Source organism: Glycine soja, chromosome 6, assembly GCF_004193775.1.
Source record: "Glycine soja cultivar W05 chromosome 6, ASM419377v2, whole genome shotgun sequence".
NCBI lineage: Eukaryota > Viridiplantae > Streptophyta > Magnoliopsida > Fabales > Fabaceae > Glycine > Glycine soja.
Genome location: NC_041007.1, coordinates 39,399,625 through 39,409,530, shown reverse-complemented (window position 1 = coordinate 39,409,530; position 9,906 = coordinate 39,399,625). Strand labels below are relative to the sequence as shown.

The 9,906-nt window shown below is 33.6% G+C and overlaps 1 long non-coding RNA gene across 1 annotated transcript; it reads left to right on the top strand.

Moving 5' to 3' along the window:
- Positions 1–3,285: 3,285 nt before the first annotated feature.
- Positions 3,286–4,201, top strand: LOC114416920. The gene is made up of 3 exons (XR_003667653.1): positions 3,286–3,477; positions 3,570–3,642; positions 3,859–4,201. It is a non-coding gene; the product is annotated as an uncharacterized LOC114416920 (long non-coding RNA).
- The last annotated feature ends 5,705 nt before the right edge of the window (positions 4,202–9,906 follow it).

Sequence of the window (9,906 nt, the reverse complement as noted above, 5' to 3'; positions counted from 1 at the left end):
AGACCAAATCATTAATTTCTCTAAGTAACAAGGGAGAACACTGAAGTAGAGAGAGACATAAGGATAGTGAAAGAGGGAGATAGAAAATTGGGTTATTTTCCTTCACTGTGCTCTTTGTTTTCCCATAGGAGCTACTTTCTTTCAGTTCCGCAAATCTAGGACCAAAGGAAAATTGGGATATTCAGTTATTTTCCTTAACTACAGAAATCATATGAAACCAAACGATATAAAAAGGGTCTCAAAGCAGCTGATGTAATTTTGAAAAACTTTCCCGACCATGGAGGTATACTTTATTATTTTCTAACTCATTTTAAGTTGTGGAATTTTGGTTATAGAACCCACGGTACTGTAGTAGTGTTGCCCACATTAGCTAACAATTTTAATGTTTATTTTCAGTGCATATAAGACTTTGGAAACCAAGAGTGAGGGGAAATTTGGTCACAGTACACCGCGGTGGATTGAAGTGAAGGTTAGTCGTACATTTTGATTTTGGGTACAATTGATTTCCATTTGGAAAACATGTTAATTGTAACGTTGAATGATTTTTTCCATTCAATGTAGAGTCACGTTCAAAGCGGAACCTATGAGTGTGGCTATTATGTCATGCACTGGATGTGGAACATAATCGTCGGGCAGTTGAAGACTAATTGGACGCTGGAAAATTTTGTCTTCATTTTTTGTCTTCAATTTTTAGCACTACGTAACTAATTACTTGTATTTTATATTGTGTAGTGGTTCAATGATGGCACGCCGCTAGACATCAACATCATGACAACATTACGAAAAAATGGGCATAATATTTTGTAAAACTTAGAAGCATCCAATGTACAAAGCTGTAGTTAACATGCAAACAACCACTTTCGTGTTTGTCATGTATTTGATTAAGTGTTAGAAACAATTTACCTGCTGTAATGACTTTTATGTGTCAATAACAATAGATATTTGTTAAAAACATGTTGATTTCCACCTCTAGTCTGCACATGTATTCTGTTTTATACTATTTCCATGAAATTTTATTGTTGTGTATTTCTTTTCTCTCTTCAATTTTACTTGGGGCCACTGCTAAAGTGAATGAAACTGCTAAGAGTTTTGGTGATGAAAAGCAAAACCCTTCAGGTGAGGATGATGTTGCTGCAGATGGAAACAAGGAAAATCCTACTAATGAAGCTGAACAAAAAGAGCCTGAGAATAAGGTGATTGTTCTTTGTTTATTTCTAGTGTTCTGATTTTGTCTGGTTCTGAAAATGTTAACATTATCAGTAGTCAAGCAGAAGATTTTTTATTTGTCACTTATAACTGGCTCATTATGAAATTGTAATTGTGCATATGATCATATATGTTAAGTCACTTACATTTACAGGAATATTCTGGAGTATTGTTGAATCAATGATAATCCGGTAAAGTTTAGCTTGACCTTTCTGCTATGAGTTCTCACTCATTGCTTTGGATCTTTATTTTTTATTGTTTTTGTACTACTTTTATGTTGTGCACTTTTGAAATTTAACCGTGAATTTGAGAACTCTTGTGATTATTCCATCGTTAGTCACAGAAGAAATTCTCAGTTGGCTTAATTTCCATTTCCATCATTAAAATTTGACGATTTTCCTTCTCAATATTGGGTGTATTTATACTTCTTGCATTTCTTAAGATGCCTTTTATTTCTATTGTTGTATGTAGAATTTCTTAGTTAATGCTTTTAGTTTGTTTAAATTTGATAGCTTAATTAATACCATTTTGGATAAGTTGTTTTATGTTTTTTTTATCAAAATTTTAACTACCAAAAACAATATAGTGGTGCTTGGTCTGCGTTAAGATTTTGGAGTTGAAAGTGGCAGGCGGAGAGAGAAAGAGGGGTCAATGAGTGTATTTTCCCAAGAAGACATAAAAAAAGTGCCATTGCTGTGCCTTTTGTTGCTGTTGCTGCTGCCTTCTTGTGTCCTTTCTAAACTCAACTTTGACCCGACCAAAGGGTGCAGGAACAACCAACCAAGAACCCTCCCTCACAGCTTTCGGCGCTCTTAATTCATTCATTAATCTCTTTCTCTGCAAAAGAGACCCTTTTGCTTTTTTTCAGGTAAGAACTCTTTCTTCTGTTGCATTCCCAATCTCTCTCTCTCTCTCTCCCTCCCAAAAGATCCTTCTCTTTTTTTTTGTTGTTGAATGTTTATGGAGGGTGGATTTTGGCTCAGGAGATCTCTGAGTTTAGTGTTGCATATGTAGATCGAGATGCGAAGATATTCTCCTTTTTTTCTTCACTTTTTGTATAGTTTTTTAACAGTAGATTTTTTTGGGTACCATTTTCGACTATATTCTCTTTCTGCTGTAAACTTTGATGATAAGGTGGTTGTACCCTGCATGCTCATGCTTTTCATGGTACTTCAACTGCTAAGCTTTCATGCTTCGTGTAGAGAGAATCAGCATTCAAAGCATCAAATAATTACCCTCAAAAGTAAAATAGAAAAAAAGGGACCATTCTTGCCCCTATAAATGAATTGATAACTTAATGATTCATTGATTCTGCTCCATGCCCGAAATTGTAATTCTTTTTTAACACTCATGGGCATCTTAATTATCCTTAACTTCACTCTTTGTATCTGATAATGGGGTTTATCCATTTGATAAAATTCAAGTAGTTGTAGGTTTGTAACCAAAAAATAATAATAATAAATAAATCCAAGTTGTGGGTGATCATCACATCGTTTCCCATATGCAGGGAGTAGAATATTCCAATGTCTGTTAAATGTAGCATTTTGGTTGAATAACTTGCTCAGAATAATCATAAATGCGGATCTGAGGTGTGGGCCGGGAATTGTTCTGGCTAAAGCGTCAATTCATAGTTTGTTTCAAGATACTCTTGCTATCCAGTTGTGCCCTTGAGTCTTTCTTATTTATTTATTTATTCTGTGGATTGATAATCTATTATTTGCATATATTATTGCAAGTTGCATGAAGTATTAGCTTGTGGTTGACTTGAGATATTCCTTTGAGGTGGGAGAGCCTACTTGTGTTTGTTTGCTCTGCTCATGTCTTCTTGTTAGGTGAACTCAAGTCCATAGAGGGTGTGTTTTTGAGTAAACACCTTAATTAAGCAATGGATTCAATAAGCTCTTGTCAAATGAGCATTTGTTTATAAGCTTGATTGTGAAGACTAGTATAATTAGTTAAAAAGAACTTATGTCGTTAATTAGTTAAAACTAATTTAAAAAGAACATAATTTGTTAAGTTTTACCAGGAAGTTTATTGAACTAATAAATAGAGTTTTTATAGAAATGTCATAATAAGCTACTTCCACAAGTCTAAATAAGCTACGATAAATGCTGCATAATGCAAGTATGCAATAAAGGAGAGTATTGAAAATTGAAACAACGGTTTCTGGTGGAGCTTGATCAATGCATCTTCTTTGTAACAGATAACATGGGCTTAGTCTGCAGCCGAAGTCGTCGTTTTCGTGAAGCTGATGCTGAAGAAAATGCTCAGGTCTTTTGTCCTTTATAAATTTGGCACTTATTAAATTAGAAATAATACTGTTAAATAAGCTTTAATTTGATGAATGTGGCGTGCATTTGCAGGATGCAGAAATTGAAAGAAGAATCAAGTTAGAAACAAAGGCTGAAAAGCATATTCAGAAACTTTTATTACTAGGTGTGTTTTACTAGGTGTGACTTTCCTTATTTTATATAGCAATCTGTAGAATTATTTGGAGTTTAGCAATTAGCATTAATACGTAATGTGGTTGTACTCCCCAGAGTTTGAAGAAATCATATGTGTGTGCCACAATCTCTTAATATACCGTGCAAATACTAGCTTTTGTTATTTATTTTCTGAACTTATTTGTGTGTTAATATCTCTGTTGTTTAGGTGCTGGAGAATCTGGGAAGTCTACAATCTTTAAGCAGGCAAGAAATTGCATCTTCTCAACTGCTTGTGAATTATGATAGTATATGATTGCTATTGGGTGTAGACTGCAAACCAACCATTTTGAGAAGGGTGAAGTGTGTCCCAAAAGAAAGAAAGTTTCGGGTTCTCACATAAACTGTATTTCTTTGATCCTTCGTCATCCACACTTCCACATGAATCTTCCAAATTGTTTCCCTCACAGCATGGTTGCAACGGATTCATCAGTGTAGACTTTTCTGCATAATGTAGAAAGAAAAAAAAACTGTCATCATCTAGAGGTTTTCTTATAATTATGCAATTAGATACTCAGTGCTTAACTTTGAAACTATCTATAGTCATAGTTTCTGATATTTCCATTATTCTATTATAATTTTTTTTTTAAGAAAAAGAAAGTAATTGCTTGCACAAAATCAACTAATGCTATCTATGATGACTAGCTAGAGTAACGGGAAGAAGAAAAAAAAAAAAGATTGCATATATAATAACTAGAAAAGTTCAAAATAACAAATTATTGTATGCATATATTGTTGAAAGTTAGCATCATTGAGATTTTATTATTATTTGACGCATTCATTTCAACACACTGTTAGTCTTATTAATAATTACGTAGGTCTAATCTTTGTTAGCATTTCCCACATAACCCAATAATATAGATTCTGTTTTAAAGCATATGTCATATAATAATGTCTTGTTAGCATTTCTCTTGCTGACATGATTTAGATATATAAAAAAAGATATTGCTAACAAATGTGTCATAACAGTATTGATTAAGAAACCAAATCAAAAAAATATTTAATGTGAAAATATTAAGACAAGACAAAAAAGATTATAAATAATATATATTTTTATTTTTCAATAAAAATATTTCTACTTCAATTTTCTTAATTAATGTTCTAAGAATCCTGATTAGCATTTCTACTTCAAAGGCGGAAAAATATTTTACACCAACTATGTACATTTTATACAGTAGAATGTTTTTTAATATATTATAAACGTGTTTTAATACATAACACAAAATAATTATATCCCATTCAATAAATAATTAATAATTTTCAGTATTTTTTAATGACATGTTCATCATGGGTTCTTCTATACGGTATGTTAAAATTATGTTATGCTTGTTGTAAGGTTAAAAAAAGGTCCTAAGATGGTTTTTTAGGGGGGGGGGGGGGGCGACTCGGGGTGTGTGTGTCGTTCTCTGTCAAACCCAGTGGTTTGAATTTATGAATTTATATGTCCAACAGATATGGCTTATTTCTGCACCAGTTATTTTATTCACATAACCTAAGCAGCAGGTGGAGTAAATGATAATACTCATTATTAATTCTCAGGTTGACCTGATATGGGTGGTATTCATGGTTTTACTGCTGTTATTATTTTTTCCTGTGCTGTTTCTCTGCACTAAATATTATTTCCCAGATCTCATTGTTAGAGGAATGTGAGTTTCTTGAGAGAGCTCTGGAGGAGTTGCACAAAAAAAATCTAACACTGTAAGTATGTTTTAGTTTTATTAACCTAGGGAATTTGATAAATGTAACTAATACATGATATATAACTTGATTCCGAATATGCCTTCCTAGGTTAATAAACTTGTATACAAAGAACAAGAGGTTTCAGTTTTGGTAAAGCCTGGTCACCTAGAAGAAGGCGAAGCTTTGTACCGGGCATTACTTTCCATGAATCCTGATAATTATATGTGATCTTTGTTGCCACTTATATTTTAGGTTGAAATATCTCGATTGACTAGTCATTTTCAGGTGTTTTTTTTCTCTGATGTTGTTATTTTTTTTTTGGCACCTTTCTTGGTTCTGAATAAAATTGTTCTATTCATAAAAGTTACATTTTAATTATTCATTGTATTTCAAATGGTGAGATTGAGATGAACGCATGTATTCTATGGTATATTTTCATATAAAAAAATTACGGAATAGTTTTTGTTGATGTTTTAAAAATCGGACCTGTCATTAAACTTCCTATTCTGCTGTTTATATAAACTTATTAACCTTATATGAATGCCATGTTTTTTATATGTTATGCCTTCAAGGCAGCATGCATGTTCATGTATAAGTTGTCTTGGATGTTCGGTTGAAGACTTCCATTCTTTTGTTTACGTATTTTGAGGCTTATGGTTATATGGACTATTTTTTACTTTTGATTTCGATTGTCTTACAGCAGATGATGATACCAGTAGTACACAATCATGGAAAACTTCTCTCACATAAATTAATGCCTCTTTGAAGGTATAAGTAAAAAACTTATGGCAGTTTTGAACCTCACTTTTATGTCAAAGTATGAATGTCCTTAGGAATCACATGCCAGTTCTGCTTAAAGCCATATTCTAATATTTTTTCTATTGATAACTATTTCCTAGTGTTACTTATTATACATAATATCCTTATCTCGTCTTCATACAATTTACAAGTAGTCTTTTGTTAAGGATTTCAATGGTAATAACATTATATATATTCATAAAGAGGAGTTCTCTCAAGAAACTCCAATTTCCAAGTAGTGTCTATTTTTACTTTCTCCTTTTAAAAGTATCTAATTTTTTAACTTGAGAAATAGCATAATGCTTTTTGCCTATGTGTGTGTAAACCTTACACTGGGTTGGACTGAATGAATACTTACAATATCTGCTAAGTAACTTTGCTTTGTGGCTTGTTCTTAAAATACCGGATATGATGTACCATGGAAGGCCTTTTTCCAAAATCCTGCTTACGTGTAGGCATATATGCTGAATTCTTTGGTAGTTGGGGTCACCATAACTGTCTATCATATGGCTTCACACATTTTTTAGGTACTGTGTCAGCATTTAATGCTTTATTTTAATTACCACATGATAGTTAATTATGTCATCATCATACATCTTGACAACATGATTTTTATTTTATTTTACATATCTTTAATGTCTCATATTTGGTTAATTTGGGAAAGAATGTAAATACATATAAATAATTACTGATTTGGTTAATTTGTGTCAAATTTGTTAAAAAATAAACATGTTTAGTGTACCTAATTTTCCTTAAATTATAAAATATTTGAAAATTTAATTTTTTATTTTTTTTTTGTTGCGGTGGATGTGTGGTAAGACTCGACAGGATAAAATTAGAAACGAAGCTATTATAGAGAGGGTTGGAGTAGCGCCTATTATAGAGAAGATGGTGGAAAATAGACTTAGGTGGTTTGGGCATGTCGAGAGAAGACCGGTAGACTCTGTAGTGAGGAGAGTAGACCAGATGGAGAGAAGACAAACAATTCGAGGCAGAGGAAGACCCAAAAAGACTATAAGAGAGGTTATAAAAAAGGATCTCGAAATTAATGGTTTGGATAGAAGTATGGTACTTGATAGAACATTATGGCGGAAGTTGATCCATGTAGCCGACCCCACCTAGTGGGATAAGGCGTTATTGTTGTTGTTGTTGTTGTATAAAATATTTGAAAATTTCATATTTATTTCATAAAATTTAATTAATTTCATATTGTCACGTGTTTACTATTTGAACCTTATATCAACTCTGTGACGATGGTCATCAATCGATTAGTTGCTCCCAAATAACGTATGTAGAATGTTGTTGCTCTAGTAATAAAGGTGGAAGAGAAACATCAAGGTTCATTGCGAAGATGAAGACAAAGGTCCACTCCAGAAGACACCTCTGATAAAATATTACACACCAGGCCAAATGAAAGACTTTGTAACGAGGAAACAAAATTTTCCCAGGGTTGAGTTCCTACATTGCATGAGTTGCAGGAAGGAGCACAAGCTACGTCTTAAGAGCAAACCAAACACTAAGAACTACCATGATGCATTGACCAACAAATCCTGGACATGTTATCCTTGGCCTTATCAAAAGTAAGATGCACCCAAATCACAACTGAAGCTATATGATATTCAAGTTCATGGATGATTGATATTATCTTGTGAACTTTCTAGTTTAGGTTTCAGTTTTATATTTTTCAAGGTAATTAACAACATCTACATACCTGGAACTTAAACTCAAGACCATTTGTAATTAACAACTTTACGTGAGAGGATCATCCACGCCCTCAGAGATGTAGAGATAAATGACTGAATTGATTAATGGTACGATATGATAGAATGATAAAGAGAAATCAAGGGTGTATGTACTATTTGAGTGTCTAAATATTTCGACTCTTGTATGTTAGCTTAGGGCCAACCCAAATTGTATATAGATTGATAAGGTGACTCACATTAGCTTATATGGCATATAGTAAACTTGAATAGTGTAAGAAGCCATATTCTAGTTGTGAGGTCACTCGAATATCAATTCTAATTAATAATGGGAGAATTTTCATTTTTCAGAATAACCTACAATAATGATGATGCGAGACCAAACACTACTAAAAAAAATATGATTTTAACATCGTCAATTTAACATTGGTTTTATGAAAACCGATGTTAACAAAAGGACTTTGTTAACATCGGCTTTTTAAAAACCGATCTTGTGTGTATCCCTTAACTTCATTTTTGACCAATACTGAGCTCGGTTGACGTGCGTTAACAATGGTTAATAAAAAACCTAATGTTGTCAAATTTTCTAAAACACATAGTCTCTTGCCCTCTACCTCCCTCATTCTTCTCTCAATGTCATGAACCCTAATTAGGTAAGAATCTCTCCACATTTCATGATCAGGCTCACTTCGATACTCTGCCACCGAACCCAAAGTCACATAGTCACCGCCACAGGTCCTCCCACCCTAAAGCCTCACCGTCCCTTCCTCACCCTAACCCACAACATCCTGTACCAGCAACTCGCATACAAAGCCAACGCCTCCATCTACACGTGCTTCGTTTCCCCTTTATTATGATGTAATTCTGAGTTTGAACTCAATGGGAATGAAGAAAATCTCAAGCTTCAATTAACAACCTCGATGGAGATGCAGTCACAATCTATAGAATTTAGGTTTGGACTTAATTGAAAAAACTAACTCAAGGTAAGGATTGTCGTCACTTATATTTTCACCATACTACCAGTTAGTTGATGTCACCCTTGCAAGTCGGGAGATGGACGTCTCAGTTATGAACTTTGCAGGATTAGGCATCTTTGGGAGGTTTGATAACAGCCTGATAACATGTGACCCAATAGGCCAACAACAACCCTTATTTTGAAGCCATATTAGCATTCAGGTTTAGGTCTTACTCAACTCCTAAAAGCTAGTTTGATAGGTGAAAATTGCCCCCTTATACCACTAGTCTATGTGTTATTTCCTACACAATGCTATAATTTTTTTGCAGTGTTACATAAATTAATCATCCTAGATGATCAGAAACAGCTGTAGGCATAAGCGTCAATCCACCTCCAAAACACAGTAGTATGAAAAGATAATATAAAAAAGAAAACTTTAAGTTGAGTACCATTTCAAGCTCAATATTATTCAAAGAGAACTAGTTCTGAGTTGATCATATGAAAGACCAAGATGGTACCATCTAGAAGTTCTCCAAAGGAAAAGAAAAAAGTCACAGCTTTCTTAAACAGTAATAAAGAGGTCCAAAGTTTCTCCGCAACATCATATAGTTTTCATGTCTTCATGTAGGTGCCAAATGAGTCAATTAAGAAATGGCACTTTGCAGAGCCTAGTTAAGGTTTAGCATATAGCATAAAGTCTCTGCATTCTTGGCAATTGCAATCCTCAAAGTGGCACTTGATGCACCCTTCACAGTAACAAGTTGAGCAGCCTTGGCAAGTTGAAGAACGAGAACAGCCCCTGCTTGCTTTCAGACTTGATCTCTCTTCATCATCATCGCATGTTATTCTGAAAAATGAAAATTTTCACATGATTAATTAGAATTGATATTTGAGCAGATCTCTCAACTAGAATATAGCTTCTTATATTATTCAAGTTTACTGTATGCAATATAAGTTAGCGTGAGTCACTTTTCAATCTATATACGGTTTGGCTTGCCCCTTAGCTAACATACAAAAGTCCCAATATTTGGACACTAAAATTGTACATACACCTTGATTTCTCTTTATCATTCTTTCATATCAT